The sequence below is a fragment of the Manis javanica genome, chromosome X, assembly GCF_040802235.1.
Source record: "Manis javanica isolate MJ-LG chromosome X, MJ_LKY, whole genome shotgun sequence".
NCBI classification, from domain to species: domain Eukaryota; kingdom Metazoa; phylum Chordata; class Mammalia; order Pholidota; family Manidae; genus Manis; species Manis javanica.
The window spans coordinates 3,424,296-3,444,669 of NC_133174.1; the positions used below are offsets into that span (position 1 = coordinate 3,424,296).

At 46.6% G+C, this 20,374-nt stretch overlaps 1 protein-coding gene across 1 annotated transcript in view; it reads right to left on the reverse strand.

The window, feature by feature from the left end:
- PUDP (pseudouridine 5'-phosphatase) overlaps positions 1-20,374 on the reverse strand; it is a 166,909-nt gene that overhangs the window by 64,448 nt on the left and 82,087 nt on the right. The window contains exon 5 of the transcript XR_012127522.1: positions 2,925-4,083. The gene's annotated coding sequence lies outside the window, so the exon portion shown is untranslated. The remainder of the gene's footprint in view (positions 1-2,924; positions 4,084-20,374) is intronic.

A 20,374-nucleotide genomic window follows, 5' to 3' on the forward strand; every position in this document is an offset into this window, starting at 1 on the left:
CCTGAAATTCTAGCTTTTTTGGCCTACCATGCAGGTTCTGGACTTGCCAGCCTCATGGTCACATGAGCCAATTCCTTAAATTTCTTAGCAGATAGGTTGATTCAAGTCTGTCTATCAATCTATCTATCTATCTATCTACCTATCTATCTATCAAAATATCTATATCTATCTATAGAGACAGAAAGAGATCTATCTATCTAATCAAAATATCTATATCTATCTATATAGAAAGAGATCTGTCTATCTATCTATCCATCTACCTATCAAAATATCTATATCTATCTATAGAGACAGAAACAGATCTGTCTAGATAGACGGTAAATAAAAAGGCAGATCATATATAAATGGCTGGATGCATCTAATAAAATCACAATTATCTATTGTGTAAATAAAGATCTATTGGCTACTTCTGTCTATTATCTGTTGAGATCTGTCTCTCTCTATATATATATGATCTATAGATCTATCTACTATCGATCTCTCTCTCTCTCTCTCTCTCTCCCTCTATCTATCTATCTATCTATCTATCTATCTATCTATCTATCTTTCATCTATTTATCTCTGTGTATATCTACAGATAGCCTGTTGGGTCTCTTTCTCTTGAGTGCCTGACTAATTCCAGTGGGGGGAACACGTAAGAAGACAGTTTGAAGGTTCCACCATAGGTCGATCTCATCAGAACTCGAGGTGCTAAGAGAAGGAGTAGAACAAGGGCCACTTAAATCCTTCTTTGAAGGCTGAATGGGACGAAGCTGCCCAAGAAGATGGTTGGAAACGAGAACACCCTTTAATGGGTGGACACAGGAAAGGAAACACAGGGACAGTAGGAGGGCTGAGAAGATCAACAAGACGGTGTGATGTGTGAGGTCGTGAGAGCCGAGGAGGGACATCTTCCCAAAGGGAAGGACCCAGCCCATGGAAGTGGTGCAGGGAAGGTCAGTCAGAGGGCAGGGTGCTCGCACTGGGGATCTGGGGCAGGTATTGGTCCTGCGTGAGCATTAGGGGCAGGGCACAGCCATGGAGGAGGCGGGGATGGAAAGAAGGGGAAGGCCCTGAAGTGAGAAGACCACGAAGCCAGTAGGTGCTGCCTCGCGGAGGTCCCTGGGGTGCACACCAATGGCCGGGCCCTGAATGGCAGTTCAGGGCAGGGCGCCCACAGACAACGTCGTCCTGACACAAGAAGGTTGCAGAGCCATAAGCGCAGAACAGCATGAACAGCTCCAGAGCCACATGATGCATGAGACACATGATTAGAAACCTTGCTGCACACATACTTCCCCCCAAGGACTTCTGCTTGTGAAACAGGTGTGAGCATCGCATCTGTCTGCAGATGGCTGGACATCCCTGGCGTCCGCCTCCACCAAACCCACGTGTGTTCTGTCTGCTGGCAGCCTCATCAAGGCTGACTCTGTCCAAGTGAGCAAACAAATGGGGTGTCAAGAAATGTCCCCAGGGGGCGCCCATCCTAGGAATAAAGGGAGGTCTCCCCGGCTCTTTGGAACAGATCTCTCTGCAGAAGCGAATCAGCCTCTAAACCACAATACAGATAATGGGACATGAACTATGGCATCTGATATTATTGAAGGTACAATCACACTTCTAAACGCACAGTGCTTTCCTCTGCGCAAATCTCAGTGAAAAAATATATACCATTTAATACATTTTCTACTAAATACCTATAGCTCTGGAAAATAGATTTTGACTTAATACAACATAGCAGTGGAAGGGCCACTCATCTATCATTTAGCCATTTTGCAAAATCAGATGACAGAGGGTACACTGTTATTCAGAGCTAAACGTTCATACGGGAATTGCTTGACGTTGTGTCACACTGTAGAAGGCACAAAGATATGAACAAAAAGCCTAGTAAGATAAATCTCCCCCTTTAGCAGAAAAAATAATTTTGGGGTTCCCTATGGGTAGGGGAGTAGGCTGTGGGTAGTAGGTGGAGTGAGACTGGGTCTGTGAAACCTTGAGAGGGGAAGGCATATAAGCAGGTGGGATATGGCAGCATGCAGAGCAGACCAGGTTTCTATATGGCCACACGGATTGGGCCTCTTAGCCTTTATCTTCTAAAAATGATACTTCCCCGGAGCACCATCATTCACCTTTTCAAAGAAGGGAATACCCACGGCTCTTCAGGGGGGTCCACACTCAGATTTTCAAGATCCGATTTAGACAAATGTAACAAGCCAAGCTTTTTACCTGTACAGGTAGAGTACAGGGAAAGAGAGAACTACTTTTATGATGGATGGGGTCCACACTTGTCAAGAGGAATGTCTAGATGTGGTCCCTTGGTTGCACCACGATGGTTAAGTTTGCACCATGAAATAGACGGCAGTGCAAGTCAGTGGTGCCCCTTGGTAGTTCCATTTACATAGGCTGCAGTAGATGGCACCCCTGGAGCTGGCAGAATAGCTCAGGTATGATTCTGGGCACGGAAACAGTCAGCGAGGTAACAGTCCCTTTAAAGTAAGGTTCAGCCTCATCCCCTCAGCTCCTTCCTTAAAGAATTCTGAATGTGGTTCCATTCAAAAAACAATAAAGTCAAAGAGGCATCCCACAGCTGCTTCTCAGGAGACTTCAACCCCTCATAACACCCCCTGGATGAACGGCGGAGCTTCTCATGCACCTACCACTCTAGGGGCCAAAATGTCAAAGTGAAAGCCATCCCCTCTCACTGTCTGAGCATGGAATCCAAGCAAAATAATCACAGACTCAAAAGGGCACATCACACGTTAGTGAACGTGTAACCACGCAAAGCAGAGACATCCTGTGTGTAAAATTCCAATCACCGGTCAGAGTGGCTTTAAGGATTCATATCCTAGGCAACAGAAATGTGCTCTGTAAAAGAACTCTGCCCACGTGCTTTTCTATATTTGCCAGAGTTAAGCCTGCATTTAAACCAAGGATGAGTGACTTACCTCTCTGCCGAGTGACCCTCAGCAAATGAGCGCTGTTCTCCAAGTTGCTCTGGGAACGGACAGAAAGAACCAGTCTCATTGTAGGGACCACAGACTGCCCCTTCGTCTAAGAAGAGTAGAGATCTTAGTATCAAGGCCTCAGGATGTAGGTGCAAAGATGTCAGATGCAATTAAGAACAGAGAGCTTTTGTGCAAAACATCGTTGTCTGCAAACGGAAAAACGGCATCTTTGACCGAGAATCAATAGTACACACATTCATGGGATTTGTTCCCCATAATAAGACCATTTTTATGTTGACACACTTCTTTTCTAGTTTAAAGAATAATCGATGGAATACATCTGTGATGTCAGACTGTATTTATTGCAGTCACAGAATAAATTATTCTTTTCTTCCATGGAGGTTTGACTCGACTTGGGACACGTTGACTTTTAAGATGAGAGCTAGACACCTAATTACAAACTCTCAGCAGCCCCGAAGCTACCACATCCTGAGCGCTGCCACCTGGGGGGTCTGCTTGGGGCTTGATGTGCTCCCGGGTCAGTGACTCGAAGAGCCAGAGGCAGGGACGGAGTCTCCATCAGCTGAGGCCCAACACTGAGGCCCTGACCTGGCCAGGCCTCAGGAAGCTCTCCCAGGGCCAAAAGGTCGGCACAATGGAAAAAGCACAGGGTGCACAGTGGGGTTCTGAACATGTGCTCCATCGCTTTGCAGTATGGTGACTGTGGACATCATGGGTGCCCAGGAACTTCTGGGAAGGTGTGTGGGCTCGAAGCTCTGGGCGTTCTCCACATGCAGCCCAGCAACCTGGGCACTGGAGTTGGGGACTGGAGTCCCAGGCCGTCATGAAGTGCTGCTTGCTTGACGGATCTTCATGCAGCAGGTGGTGCTGAACAGGGCTTACGGGAGGGAAGGCCCACAGACAAGCCCTACTGCAGTGGGTTCCAGAACCTTGCAGGGAGACAGGAACTTACTGCAAACACCACGCACTGTCCTTATTTTCCAAACCCAGTTCTGTGGAGTGCACTGTGGCCCTCTGAGTATCATAAGATGTCACCTCCTAGGGGCGTTCCGACACGTCAGCTGTCTCTCTGATGCGGCCCGAGATGGTCTTTATGCTGAATTCCGTCTTCCGTGGGCAACACCGTGGAAATATCTTTCTGAAGAAAAGGAACAAGAACAGGAATCAACAACAGAAACATAAGATCGGTTTTTCCCTCGGGTGTTCAAAATTACTGAAACAAAGTAGCCCAACTCGTTTGATTTTACTTTTATTTTTAATCAATTTCTATCATTGTCCAGCTTGAATCACCACCAAGAGATAAGAAAACTGTAGTCATGGGCTCATTCTACGTCAGATAATGGTGATGACGTTCAAACAAAGGCAGATGATGTAACAAAAGAATGAATGACCGTGATCCTCTCAGAGTCAAAAAAAAGAGCAAAGGAGACAAAATAGAGCAAGGGGACCAAAACCTTTCAAGAATCAGTTCTGGGCCACCATGACAAAGGAATATTTTTACAGGCAGGCATGGCCAGAAATGGCACACCAAGAATTCACCCCAAGCAGAAAATGCAGATTGTATTCCACAAGGTTGATTTCCTGTCTCTTGATGAAATTGCCTCCATTTCTATTTTCACCATTCACCAACCTCATGACCTCCGAACTATGGGTGTCTAGGCTTGGACCCCTGCAGCAACTGTGAAATAGGTTAGCGTTTAAGGACTGGCAGAAGTTCAAAGGTGTCTACCTCCATGACAGGCAGAGGATAAGCATCTTTAGACAAGAAATACTCAAGATTCATGGCCGAGACCTGCTTCTAGATTAATGTTATGTCATTTAATAGTGTTATTAATGTTATAATGATAAAAGGTGTAAAACATAATGTTATAATAATTTATGTCGTCTAACAGTATGTTCTCTTTCAAAGGATGTCTTTTTGCAGCTCAATCAGCAGGCATTTGACAGCACAAATCAACATCTCATAATTAAAATATTTCAAAATAAATACGATGCAGGAGCTTTGCAAAGTGCCTTCTACTTTGTTTAGTGGGGGAGCCTTCCCGGCCCCCGGCCCCTGTATAGAGGTTTTCTATTTACCTCTTTGTTCTTGATTTTTAATTTAATGCATTATGAAGAGAAAATGTCACTTACATGATACCCACCTGATGAGATTTACTGATAATCTGCTTCATGAACTAAGTGTTCACTTTTCATAAATGCTCCTGTAGTGAGAAAGTGTATCTTTCCTTTGCGGGCTGCCATGTTCGTAGGCTAACGTGAAATGCATTCTTTCTTTCCATGGTATTTTCTGCTTTTAAGATTTCCGCTACATAGTGAAGTTATTGAATTGTTGAGCCATGTTCAAAAATTCCTTCCGGTATGTTTATAGAGTGCTTAGAATATGCTTATACGTGGCTTTGCAAGAGGCACGAAGAATACAGTGAGGAAAGAGACCAACAGCGGGTTTGTTCCCATGGACCTGCCTTAGCATCTAAAGAGACAAGCACTCACACGGTTATTTAGCTACTGCTGTGTTCAAGGGCATAAGGGTGAAGACAGCATCAGGTGAGGAGCAATGGTCTGAGATCAGGTACGTGGCTGCAGCATGCTGCACATCACCAGCTGTCCTCAGAAGCGTGCACACAGATAGAGACAAGACGCGCAGGCATGCAAATCACCAGAAGGTTCGAGTCCAGCTCTATGCCTATAGCCTGCTTTGTCTTCCATCCTCAACCCCTCCCCATCTCCACCAGGTCTTTGTTCCATCCCCTCATCTCCTCTTCTTGCACCCACCCATCATCCTCTATTTTCTGTGTCCTTATCACCAGTCGTCATTCTCTGAAACATACCACTGGGCAGTCACCACGAAACTCCACAACTCTGTGGGTGTGGTCCGTTCACCAGTCTTCAATGCAACTCACACACTCTACATTGACTTTTCCAGCCCCAAAGTTACACGGTTTACCAAATTTCACTGTTACTTGGCAACATGCACCTATAAATATCCAAGTATTTTAACTAGCTACTGTGCTGTTATTCTAATCAATGCTGTCAGCCAAGGTGAGGGCCGAGCTAAGGTTACTTTGCCCACGTTCCACATTTCATCTCTACTATAATTGTGTTAACTTACATGAGCATTATCGCTGTTAGACTGATTACACCGAAGACTCCTACTGCCTGACAGTCAATGAAAATGCCTGGTTATCTTTATTAGGCAGGTGTTCAGCCCTGTCTGCCCGAGTTTGTACTTGAGTAGCCAGCATATTTGACCAAGTGCTTAGCTGCTATCAGTGTCCATAGGTTCATTTCCGTGGGTCCAGCCTCGCAAGTGTCCTCTACACTGGCTCCTTCTATTCTCACTTTCATTCCTGGCTTCTTTCGTCTCAGCTGCATCATTCAATGTGCTAGTTAATCACCCCAGCTTCTCTGACTCTGCAGCCCTGATCGGCAGGCTCTCCTTTCCTTCAGCCAAGTCCCCAAGAGAGGACTGAACAGACAGCCAGGGAGAGAGCAGGAGAAACACCCCTGCAGGTGGACAGCCGTCCCTAACTCATTAATGCCAGTCATTTCATGTTTGTCTTAGTTGCATCATCATCCAGTCCTCAAGGCTACGACTGAAAATTTTTATCCAGATTTTGCAACATCTCAGATGGAGATACTGCTGTTTAATCAACTACATTTCTCCTCTTTATCAGTCCAGTGGAAAGGTGTTAGTGTGGCATGAGTGCTTCATAATGAGCCAACCCTGACTCACAGTGCCCTCTGCTTTCTCATTTACCTGTTGACCAACCAACCTCTATGATAAGCCACTTCCAAATTATCCTCACAGAGGACATCAAGCTTGTGTTCTCGCCATTCTGAATTGATTTCTTGTTGATCTCAAGTAACCGCTAAGCACCAAACCCAGTGTCCTGTCTGCAGCTGTCCCCACTGACCTCTGAATGGCATGTGACATTGCCGAAAACCCCGTCTTTCTTCTGACACGTTTGTGCAATTCAGCCTCTTCGTCTTTGAAGAATTAGAACATTTGTTCATTTTCAGTTTCTGGGAAGGACATCTCTACTGCCCTGTAAAGGATTTTTCAACATTGCCAATAGTGATTGATCTAGATGATGTGTAAGCTCTTTCATGAATCTGAGAAGCAGCTTGTCCAGGCTTGAAAATCTTTCTCCACAACTGGGATCCCTTTCTAAGCTCCTTGTGGTCTTAGGACGGCAATCTTCTTCTAAATGTTAATTTCATGACGACCTGTCTACAGATTATTCTCAAAGACAGAGGAGAGGAATCAGAATGAAAGCCTGAGAGATACTCTGTCTTGCTATGGAAAAAAAACTAGCCAACGGTTCTGAACCCTGTCTTTGTGATGGAACACTAGAATTCAACATTCTCTCTGTGAACACCTCCATGTTGTAAAAGACCATGATTTTGGCAGCTATTTTTATCTGATGACCAATTTGGCAATACTATAAATAACATAAAATTAGAGCAATGAACAAAATGCCCTCACTCCCTATTATTCAAACAATCCCATTCTCGTGTTTTCTGCTACTAATTGCTTGCTTATTCTTTATTTGTTCTTTTTTTCTAGGGGGAGGAGCTTAGTACGTAACAGTCAGCGAAGGAGGCGGATGCCAAACCGTTAGGAAAAAGAATTACAGGAGGAAATACTTAAAGACTACTGTTTTTTCAGTTAATTCTGGTGACTTGTGAAAAGACCACAGCCATCCCATAATTTCAGGAGCAAGGATCCAAGGAAAACTCGGTGTTGCACAAGGAAACTCCTAAGCTTGCTGTCAGGAAGTTGGGAGGGTCCCTGAAATGCCCATTACACACTCGAGGAAAAGCAGTTGCTGAGTGCAACTGATTCCCATGTGTCGTCTACCTTTTTGAAAGAAGGCAGTAAAATGCATTGTTTTTTTCTCAAAACCTCCATCTCTACTTTATAAAAGGATTAAAGATAGTGTCAGCTTTCCCTAAAGGAAGACACGTGTCTGCACAAGCTGGACAGATGTGAAGTGCTCCAAAGCATGGGAGCAGCAGTGAGCTGGATGGAGACTTTTTGATTTCCCAAGTTTATTATTGCCTATGTATTTCCCCTTACTGATTACCACGTAGGCCCTTAGATAACAAATGAGTGCATCTCTTTTTATCCAGGAATATCATGGAATTGGAAATCAGGAGTGGCTGTTCGCACCATAGGTTGGCTCTGGGGAAAAGAAGGCAAGAGAAATGTCAGCAGATGGGAAGGCCAGGGGCACCTGTGAAGGAATAGGGGGAATCTCTTACCACCTGGGTCCTGGGGAAGGAAGATTTAGAGAATCATTTTCAGCCAACGCTGAGGAGTCCCTGTGAAGGCCTCATGTGTGGGGCTAGCTGACCCATGGAACACAAGTTGAGGTTCTCTCTCCTTCTTGGAGCTGTAAAAGTAACCCAAAAGGCTCTTTTGACACCTTTCAGATTTTTAGATGCCTTACTTATTGTGGGCTTAAGACATCCTGATACTTTTCTCACAAATTTCTGCAAGACTTTTATATTCCTAGGGAGGCAGTGTGCCCATTCTTCTTTAACTAGCCCAAGTTCCTTGATGTCTAAAAAGAGAGCCACATCTCTCTCTCTGAAACTGAGATTTTCCCATTATATTGTTACAAGGAAAGTCCATGAAGAGATTTTGAATTCCCTCCTGGCTATAGGACCCTCATGTAACCTCTGGTCAAGTTTTCTCCTTCCCCATACTGTGATTTTTTTTCTTGTTGTGTTTCTCCCCTTCCCTTTATGGAAGTACCAATTATTCATAGCTTGGACACTCTGTGCTAGTCTGAGTATCCTAAAATTTTTTTTTTCCCATCAGTGCCTTGCATTATGATATACCCTTACTCATGGTTAGCAGGGGGTCTCCCTGAATCAAAATTCCACAGGCTTTCTGAAGGGTGAGAACTATCACCCATTTTGCTCACCCAGGTCAGCCGCACAGTGGCTACCGTCTATAAATTCTCTCCTATCATGCCATGTTTGTAGCTGTACCTTGCAAATGTACCAAGTCTCACTGCTTCCTTGATGAATCTTGCTTTCCATGCTGCCTTCCAGCACCCTGTCCTGTCATCCTGATTTGCTGTCCCAACCAGTATCTTCCATTTTGCTTTGGCATCTCCTCTGAAGAATAAGGCATTCCTCCTTAGTATCTCCCTGTCACACTGCCCAAGTTTCACCAACTGACAGCCTTTCTTCCTGTACTGTGTTCAGCACTTCAGTAGTTCTTCACTTCATCAAAGATGGACTTTAATTTTAATACTTTCTTTTTGTTGTTTTTTGATTGTTTTGGTTAGGAAAGGACAGATCTGTAACTAAGCTTATCAATGGGAAAACTTATTTGTTTGTTTTTCTAAAATTGTGAAATATAAAATGTAATATGCTAATTATCTCCACTGTAACTGCCACATTATTTCATACCGGTTCCTAATATGTTCCAATATTTACTTTTTGGTCTATATCCCCTACTAGACCGCCAACTCCATGAGTATCAATTCATTAAGAATGTGTTGGTTGAACTGAGTTGATTTGGACCAATTAGGGAAACGATCCTACATTCTGCTCATTTCATACAAAAATATAATTGTCCTTCGGGTGGAAGGCGTAATATAAATTTAATCACACTTATTTTGATATACAAAATGGACACTATTGGAATGATTGACATCATTCTATATATCTATTGTTTCCTTTAGTTTTCAAAATGAGCAGCTATCAAATCTACTTTACACTGACTTTTTATAAATATATAAAAGTGCATGTGTCATTTCTCAGGTTCCAAAAGGCCTCTGGAGTTCCTTTCTTTTTGTGGAACCACTTCCTTGCTGTCCTGTTCCACATTTACATATACTCAGAGACACCTGCTTGGCAATGAATAGACTCAACTTGCTTATATGTTGCTCTATCATTGTCATATTCTTTTCTGCCTTCCTGTAGATAAATAACATCTGGGAATTGTAGAAAAGGAAGTAATCTCAGAATCTGTCCACTGCAGCTCCTGTACTTAACCGATCAAGGAATGAAGCCAAGATGCTCACACACACACACACACACAGTCTCATAGATGGTGAGCAGTGAGCTAATTTTCCTGAGATCGAGTCTCATGTTCTTTCCACTGCCTTTATTTTGAACTTGAGCATCAGCTGAGTAGACAAGTACGGCGATGCCAATGTAATTATGTCCTTGGGAATATATATAGCATCCCCCTGAAGCCCAGTGACTTGGCAGCCACCCAAACTTTAGTTTTACCTCCAAGCAGAAATAAAACATAAAGCGTGTCATTAGTATAAATATGACAAATTCAGGGCACATAGAGACTTCATGCTTCTAGGTGGTGACCATCTTTTGTCTTTCACATAAGGTGTCCTGTTTCTACCACAGTCTCAAAAATCCTCTTTTCCCAGAACATAGCAAAAATAGAACTTTTTTTTTTTCTGTGAGACTCACTTTTCAGTATCTTCGATGATTTAATAAAATGCATCAAATAGACAGTAAAAACAATGGGCTGTATATCAGGTTATCTAAGCAGCTGGTTTTGAGCAGTCACACACGAGATGCCCACCTGCAGCCCAAGCAAGAAAACATGTTCACAGACAGACCAGAATTTAAGTGCAAGTGACTTGGGGTTGAGTGGTCAAGTGGATAACCCCAGCAAAGGTGCAACCAGCTCCGTCTGTGGGAGGCAGGAAGGAAAAGGTTTCCCTTGGGGGCAAGAGCGTACTGGGAAGCTGTGTAGGGAAGAAGAATAATTCAAAGAGGGAGGGACTCACTGAATGGTAGGCAATGCCACAAACCCAAGCCCATCGTCTTTGGCAGCAAAGCGGAACAGAGGAGGGCCAAACCTGGGAAGACCAGGCTTGTTCAGATGTGAATAAGTGACCATCAAGATCGCCATTACGGTGCTAAGAGGCAGTACAGCGGTCGGTAGGGGCTGACCACCCGGAGCCTCCCCAGAGCCGCATTTAATAACAAAGGAGGCTGCCATTCTTACTCGCCTTCTCCTGGCTTTCACAGCTGGCACCGGCCCACGTTCCGTTTCTCCTGACAGCCCCCCTTTTGGAGGGATACCAATCCTGGTACTATTATTACCTGCTGCCCTCACTAGGACAAGCTCTCCCTGCGATTCTCTGCCTCTGAGGCGCTGGCGTTTCGCGCATCTTCCTTCCCGCCCCCTCGGCTGCTGAGATTTCAGCTGGTACCGTCTCCCTCTTTGGAGCTGGGAAAGCCCTCCCTTGTTCTGATGGCAGGGTTATCACCAGTTGGCAGGGGATGGGGGGCAAGATCAAACCACACAGTGTGTTTGGATAGGAGACATAGGATAGGACCCAACACAGATTAGGAATCTATTGACTCCTCTCTCTAGAATTTTCTGTTCCTTGACTTGAGACTGCAAAGGTTGCTTGAAATAACTGTTTTTCTCTTAACTGGAGAGTAACGTGGGTGCCTCATGCTAGAAAAGATGTGGTCCTTGTTCTGGCTGTGCCCCCACACCGCTGGACAGATGGGAAACGGACAGGTGTGCCCCAGGGAGGGATGTCAGGTGATAGACGGCAGAATGCCCTGAGGACCACAGGGCAGCATGTGGCCTGATCTGGGGTACGGGGGGGAGCTGAAGAAGCTACGGCTTCAAGGGGTTCAGGATATAGACCCCTGCCCATCCAGGGGGAGGGGCAGAAGGCACAGTCAGGGCAAACACCACCCTGGGCATGTGTGTACCTATGTGACCCCACACCGTAAGTTGGTAGCAGAATGCCATGGGATTTCATGATGGGACTTGTAGCAAGTAACACCTAAGAGCCTCTCTTCTCACCAGTAAGCAGAGAGGACAATACGTAGTTCATAACATTAAATGGAATCGCCCAAGACCAGAACTAACGGTTCATCCACAATGGAAAGCCTTTGCTATTCCCAAGGGAAGGACGATAACCTCATGTTCTGGAGCAGGGGTGGAGCTTTTACTGGGAAGGATCAGACAGCAAATATATTCTGCTGGGGGGCCATACGGTGTCTGCTTCAACCACAGGATTCCGCAGCAGCAGCCGGAACACAGCCGAGGACGGTGACAACAGTTCCGGCGAGGCTTTATTTACACAAGCAAGCAGCGGGCCGCGTTTGGCTCAGGGGGCACAGATTGCCAGCCTGACTTCTGGAACGCTGTCCATGGCTCAGGACACCTGGTTTACGGTATCAAGCAGCATGTCCTAGCTGCTGTCACGTATGCAAACTACCACCCCAACAACCTTGAGAGGGAGGTTTTAAAGGACTTTGCTCTTTGCAGTGAGAGCCCAGTTGTGTTAAGCAGTTCACTGAAACCCACACGATAAACTCTAAGTTGTCAATTCCAACGATCTGCAGCTAGTTTCCTTATGGGGTCGCCTTTCTGGAATGGGAGTTCACGCTCCTCGGTGCTAATGTTCTTTAGGAAGACAGAGGTCCATTCTTCCTGTGACTGTGACATTTCTCACGTAAGCATGCTAGGTTTTACATTATTCTTTGCAGACTCTTTCGATGCACGCCTCCTGGCTCTCTGTCTGCTGCTCTGTCCAGATCCATGGCATCCCAGCTGCATGATGCACGCATGTTTTACTCCCTGTAGGTAACTGCCAATGTTTCAAGTTTCCCGCATACGCAGTTCCTGCCCCACAGCAGGCTTTCCAGGCCTTAACGTCATTTTGTTTGGAGAACAGATGAAATGAGGGTCTTGGCAGCTGGAGAAGAAAGTTGTGTGTAAACTTTCTGATTCATAGGGGCTCAGCAGGCCATCTCTGCCCCAGGTCTGAGACTGGAAATGAAATTCTGCTGTCAGGACATTCAGATTCACAAGAAAGTATGACGTGAACCCAATTTATTTTCCTCTGACACCTCTAAATCTACATTTCATATTTGCTAGCATTTACCACCCTCCAGCGCTGCCGGCCATCCAGCGTGCATGCTTCCTGGGAAGCCCAAGAGAGGACTCCGCGTTCGGGGCCAAACCTAACCACAGAAATAGCAAAAAGTGCCAGGAAGGGTCATACCAGAGCCCTCGGCAACTCTCCGTTTTCGATTTCTGATCAAGTTACATATGCCTTTCAAGTGCTTTCAAGGGCATCCCTTCTTCAGGGTACAATTTCTTCCATCTTTATGGAAGTACACGGCCACCTCTTTCAGTCCCCTGGGGCTCCAAGGGCCGGGTGTAACCTTCAGGAGGTTTCCGCCACGATGCCTGTGGAAGTTGTAGGAGCAGGTATCAGGGTCCGGGGCTGAGCAGTGCAGGAGGCAGGAGCTAAGGGCAAGAGGCCAGACAAGCTGAGGGCCCTGGGCCTCTGCTGCAGGAGGGTGGACATGCTGAGCGTCTTCATGGGGCCAGGGGCTGCTCCAGAGTAGGCAGCCTGCAGGAAAGTTTATGAAAGCTTTTGACAAACATTAAAGCCCTCTTAGGATAGAACTTGGAGAAATACCAAGCACATTCATGTTTCAGAATACCAATCCTGCAGTCGTAGGAGCAATGTTATGCAAACCTGATATAATGGGCAGAAAGACACTCAGTGCTTGACTGTGTGGATTCACCCCATTGCTATGAAATCACCCATTTCCCCCCCTGACTGTTTCTGGGATCCTGCCTGCGAAGCAGAGCTTCTTGGGAGAGCCACGTGTGTGAGTCCTACTTAATCGTGAGGTAGATTTCTGGTCCTTGAGGTGGGATTTCCCATGGATTTATAGGCAACGTTCTCCTGGACAAACCCTGGGCTTCCTGTGGCCACAAGTCATCTGGACGTGTTTTAAGCCTGCGGAGACACAATGCAGTGGATGTAGGTGGGCAGGCAGCGGTGGGCAGCTCTGTGCATGTCATTAGATAACTGATTAAGGACACCTTTCATGATTTGCTTAGGTGTAGCAACTTAGAGACTGGTGGGCAAACACTGAACCACAGGTCAGCCCCACCAGAGCTCCTGAACACCTTTCTCATTTAATTTTTCTGGATAGCCCTTGCGGTCTTACGTACTTTCCTTTTTTTTTTTTAATTAGCAGTTTTACTGAGACACAATTCAGACACCATATAACTCACCCCTATCACGTCTATGATGCAATGGATTTCAGGAGGTTCAGAGTCGGGCAACCATGTCCCCAGTTGCGTCACCCCACAAAAAGTCCCTCCACCCCCCGGCCTTTGCCCCCTAACCCATCTTCGCCTGCAGCCCTTACGGGCATCTGTCTGATTTCTGTTCCTGTGGACTTGCCTACTCTGAACACTTCAATTAAACAGGGTCACACCGAACCTGTTCCTTTGTGTCTGGCTGCTTTTCCCCAGGACAAGGTTTTCCCGGCTCATCCATGTCACAGCGGGTGTCAGCATGCCCTTCCTTTTCATGGCCGAATAATGTCCAGACCACGGCTTGTGTATCCATTCATCAGCTGATGGGCAATGGGGTTGTTTCCACCTCTTCGTGACGGTGAAAAACGCTGCTGTGAACGTTCATGCAGAGCTTTTCTACACACCTTTCTTTCTCTTGAGCGTATACCTGGGGGTGGAATTGCTGGGTCATGTAGCTAAGCACTTTCTTCCCCACTGTCTGCTGCCCCACGATGGCCTGCATTTTGTCTGCACTGTTTATTCTGTCTGGAATACAGCAGATGCTTGACAGATTCTTGTTGAATGAATACATGGATGAAAAATGTGGTCTGGAGACTTGCGTCCCGCCACGGGCTTTGTGGATCAACTCTATCATTTGGAGAAAGGCACCCCTGTTTCCTGACTCAGTTTTCACATCTACCAAGCTTTGGACTAGAATAGGTGAGCTCTCAGATGGCTGAGGGAGTACAGTATATGAAGGGACGGGCGTGGGGTAGTTTCTCCTTAGAACTGAGCAGCAAACCCTTGCAACAGAGCTGAGGATGCGCGACAGAAAGGAGAGGCTGCGTCAGTTTCTCGCGCTCTTAGACCCGGTGTATTTCTCAGGTAAGACCCACCGGTAAACTCTGTATATTTTTGTACAGTACCAACTGCACGAACATTGCTATTTCTGCTGGTAATTGAAGGATATGGGAGTAGCCACAATAATAAGCCAGTATTAGTGAAGAAGGAATCGTAAGTGTGTAGACAATGTTTTATTAAACACATGCCAATTTTAAAACACTAGGATTTTTAAAAACTTAGTGAATGAATAAAGAGATGATGTGGGAGTCGGGTGCAGACTGGGATTCGCCGAAGTTGAGTCTCACCTCTAATCCCGCCTGGTAGTAAGTGAGGGCCACCTGCCCTCTTGTCTGAGTCCCTCTGGGCAGCGTGGGGGCTGTGGCACCGTGTGACGCGGCTCCGTCCTTCAAACATTTGCACCGAAGAGAAAGACCCACACAAAGGACCGAATGGACAGACTGCGAGCTTATAAAAACAGCCCTGAAGACCCGTTCTGACAGCTGTAGGCATGACGTCGCCCCGACAGCCCCGAGCAAGAGGCGTGCGCAGCGGCGAGGGTCCCCGATGGCTCGTGTCTGTGGACAAGGAAGCGCGCTGGCCGAGCAAACCGTGGACATGCTGCCCTCCCCTCTCCCCGCCCTGCACAGCAGCAGCCCCATCCAGTCCATCCCAGTCTCCCGGCCTTGAGGGGCTCCCCGACGGATGGGCTTGAGCCACCGCAGTGCTCACTGTGCCCTGATGATGTCGGCCCACCCGGTCCAGGAAAGTCCTTCATGCCTAAGGCTTGGTGTCTCAGCGGGGCTCCCGCAGGGAAACAGCACAGGCTGGGCGGCTGGAACACACACTTCGGTCTCACGGCTGCGGGGGCTGGAAGTCCCAGGCTGGGGACTGCAGATTCCCTTCCTGGAGGGCCTCTCCTCCTGACCTGTCCACACCTCGTCTCACTGCGTCCTCCATGGTGTGGACGGGCCCAGACTGCGGGCGCCTCTTCCTCTGCCCCAGAGGCACTGGTCCCACACAGCACCCATCCTCGTGACCTCATATGAACCGAACGACCTCCCAAATACGGGTTACGGTTTCAACACAGGAATTGGGGGGTGGGGGTGGCACATTCAGCTGATAACAAGTGGTTTAACGTGGTCCTGAAGGAAGGGTGAGATTTTGCCATCTTGGGATGAAGGCCGGTAACAAGGACGGCCCAGGAAACTGCACAACACTTACTGGACAAACGGCGAGAGCCCAGGGCGTCTGAGGGAACGGTTTCCTACTTTGTTACTGTATCTATAATCACAGTCGCTTTCTTACTCACGTCCTGGAGCCACAGAGCTGCCAACCATCCCACCCATCACCATACGAATTCTTTAAATGAAAGCAGATACTTTTTTCTGTAAAAGAACGTTCAGCCACACCTTTACAGTCTGCTCCTCTGACCAGCCTAGGGAATGAATGCAGCTTCCACTGGAACATCAGCAGGGTGTGTGCAAGACATTTACAAGGTGGTTGTGAACAGTAAATGGAAGAGCAGACCCCTGAACAGGTACGGCGCCCCCGGAGAAGGGGGACAAGGAGGAAGTGGAGAAGAAAACCCTCACTGTATTCAGAATCAGGAGACACGCACGGTGCTTACACTCGTGTGGGGCCAGGGCTACAACGGACATATTAGTTGGCGCAAAGAAACAGACCTTTGGGACAAGGACTTTCCCTACACGGCAGTGAGGGCTTCAGACATGTGGGCCCAGCTGGGATCATGGTGCTGGGATGGATGAATATTGATACACATGGAGAAAAACACTGAACCGAAACCCCACCTTGCGCTGTACACAGCGACCAACTCCAGATGGCTGGTAAACTCAAATGGCAAAGATAAAGCTCTCCCAGTTTCAAGACAATTTTGGAGACTGTCTGATATCCTCAGGATAGGAAAGCGTTTCTTAAAAGAACAAAAAAAAATGCCTACAAGGCATAAATAAGAAGAAAAACAAATTGACTGCATTCCATGAATTTCTGTTTGTCAAAACATGCCAGAGAGAGAAAAAACTAAGTCAAAAGTAAAAGACAATTATTTGTAATGTGAACTCACAAGGGCTTAGCATCTGGAATACATAAATACCTCCTCCAAGTGAATATAAACAAGAGCACCCCACATGAAGACAAAAATGAGGAAAAACCCTTAAGCAAGGATTTTATAGAAAACTCAAAAACATACGATGTTATGTCCAATATCATTAGTTATCAGGGAAATGAGATAAGAGTTTTACGCACACCAGATTGGCAAAAACTGACAGATCTAAAACCAGAAGCTGATGCACATTTATCACCTACCCAGGCAAGTGTGGGCAAAACTGCATAGGGCAGGTGTTCATAGGAACCACTAAGAATTTACTGGAGGACCCTAGGACCAGCTGCTAGACGGTCCATATGAGAACATGCAAGCGGGGTGAGATCTGAGACGGGCGAGGAGACGTCCTTGGAGCGGTCTGTCGCCACGGAGTGGGCAGCTCTGCCCTCTGCAGGGGCGAAGGGACACACCCTAAGAGCCAGCATGACACGCACTCCCTCAGCCCCCAGCCAGGGGCCCAGCCGAAACACCACCAGGCAGCCCTAGAAAGCCCCCATGTGAGCCAGTTCCAGTCCCCTGCAGGCCATCCAGGGACGCAGAGAGGCCTGTCCACTTCACCCCACATGTCCTGTGGGCCAGGCGTGCGCGACACAGGAGAGGTACCAAGTCAGTTTCCAAGTTGGAGCTGTTACACGGGACTTGTGGCCTCATTATGGAAACCGAATGGTTTCCTGGCCAGAAGTGCTAGGAGGGTATTTCACCGTTGGAATGAGCATCTCCAAGTGTTTAAGAAGGATGGTCAGAGGCTGAAATATAGCTCCCGTGCTGCTTCAGGTTTTGGCACCATATTCCTGACCCCTTCATCATCTCTTCAGCATATTTTTGCAGGGATTCAATATTTAATATAGAACAACACCTAAAAGGAAACTATAAACAACTAGAGGACAACATATGTGCCTCTATCTGATGAGAAAATTCATTTATTGTATTTTTTTTCCTATTCTCTAGTCTCTGGATCTGTAATGGGTCTTTCGTGCCATCCATGGTCCAGGTACCCGAGGCTCTAGGCTTCTGAAAAGCAAAGGAAAGAACCGTTTTCTCTATGTGCCATTCTTTTTATTTCTCTATCCCTGGATATGCTTTTTGATTTCTCATGCCTGCTGGGCTTTTTGGAAGAGGGACAGGGGTGTAGGCGGGAAACAGAGGCTTTACAGGGAAGCTGAAAACTTCAGGAAAATTCCAAAAATATCCACACTGTTACTAGTGATTATCTCCAATGATCAAGTTACTGCTGACTGTTTTCCATGATATCCTCCAGGTTCCAAGCTTTTGATGATGAGAATGAATGACATGAGTAATAAAAATAAATGCGTAGAGATTGTTTGCTTTGAATGTCTCTCTGATCGCAGAAACTGAGATGGTGCACCCGGCAGGCACCCAGCTACCCATTTGTCTCAGCCCGGGGTCTGGTGCATTGCAGACCCTTAAAAATAGTTGTTGCCCTCAAGGGGGTGAGCCAGTTTTCAATCCTACTCTTTCACCCATTTAAAAGTGTAAAACTAAACTGATGATACATAATCTCCTTACAGTTATGCTTTTGACCATTCCCACGTAACAATTCTGAGAGCAAAGCTGACTGACGCGGTCTGTCCTCGTATTTTCCTGCAGACACGGATACGCTGTGTATTAAGTAGTAAGTACTATTGTTTGTTTTTTGAGTGTGTATGTGCCAGACGCGATAGCTCTCCGAGAAGCCGATGATACAGGACTTCTAAGGGGGGTTGTCCCCCCTTACAGATGAGGAGAATGTAGATATTAAGCCATCTGTCTGTGATGCCGTAAGTGCATGTTACTGGACTGTCAACAGTGTCAGCTCTCTGCCAATATGGGCATGCATCTTCCATTTCTGAAGTCACCTTTAAAGCACAACAAGTCACTGCTATTTATCCAGCCTGGAGAAATTACACTGCGGGGAAGCCATGGTGTTGATATAAACTATGTTTGAATCCTTCCCGCTTTAGCCTCATCAGGTAGGCTTAGTTAAAGCCTTTGCACTGGGCCCCCCGTGATTCCGAGGCTGCCTCGCTCGCCTTTGTACTAGGGCCCCCGTGATTCCAACGCCACCTCACTTGCCTTGCTGCCTTGGGCGTAGCCTCTCTGCTCCGTCCTGGGCGGCTAGCTGCCCCGGGTCCTCCTGGCATTCCTGCCAGTTGCCACCTGGCTCACCTCTGCATCTCGCCGAAGCACAGATCCTTTGGGGAAGTTTCATCAACTCCGTATTAGCCACCTGATCCCTGCTGTAACAAATTCCCACAAACACTGGCTTAAAACAACAGGGCCCAGTGGGTACACCTTGACCACAGACCTCATCACAGGGTCCCCACTTTGCCAGCTTCTCTTTCTCCCTCTTGACTGGGAGCCTCTAGAAGATGGGGGTGGACTGGCATGTTTCTAGAAGAATGAGTGACTGACTGACTGATGGACTGAATGACTGACTGACTGACTGAATGAATGAATGAATGAATACAGAGCTTATTCTCATGTTAATTCTTGCAGTTTGTTTCCACAGGTTGAAACTGGGTTCAACTGACTTTGTGAGATGTGAAGAGAGAACCTAAATTTTTTATTTTCACACAGATTTTCGGCATCCCCATAGACAACAAGTCATTATAATCAAGATTTATAGCTGCTTTTCTCATAGAGCTTCCTGGCTTTTTAGCTACTTGATTTAGACATTGAGAAACTGAGTTAGGGCACAGTGGGGGAGAGGATCTGGACTGGTTTCCCAGGGACCACACTGGTATCTGGTTGTATCCCTGCTGTCCTGCTAATTATTAATGATGCCCCTTTTTATTCTGTGCATGTCCTGATGTTGATGGAAATTAGAGTCACTCTACAAAAATTAGTAATTCCAACATCAAATACATCAATTTGCTTGGGAAAAGAAAGAAAGGGGTAAACCAACGGAGTATCTGCAATAACCCTAATTTCACACATGGGGTTACTCCCTCCAAGGTCTGCACACTCACCGGGATTCCTTAAAAAGGTAAGAACAAGAAAAAAATTTTTACCAATTTTCTTTTAGGAAGTGGCAAGTGTTCAAGTCAGCCTCAAAGAGCAGCGTTTCCACTGACATGTTTTGTGTTGAAGCCCTGCCCTTCATTCTCACATGCTATGACCTCCCTGGAAGGAACTCAACTCACTGACAAACGGCTACAGAAGTCTTGCCGAGAAGAAAACGTTAGGTCTGAACAGGGGCCAGGTGGACAGGCAGCGTAGGTGAGGATGCACCCAGCTGAACGGAAAACCACCATGGCTGAAGGGAGACGCAAGCGGGTGAGAGCCAGTCACGGAATGTAGGAAAAGACTGCATGTGCAAACGGTCTGAAGGAGCAACTCATCTCTCGCCTGAAACCGAGACTAAACAACACAAGGTGAGAGAGCACAGGGGAGCCCCAGTGAACG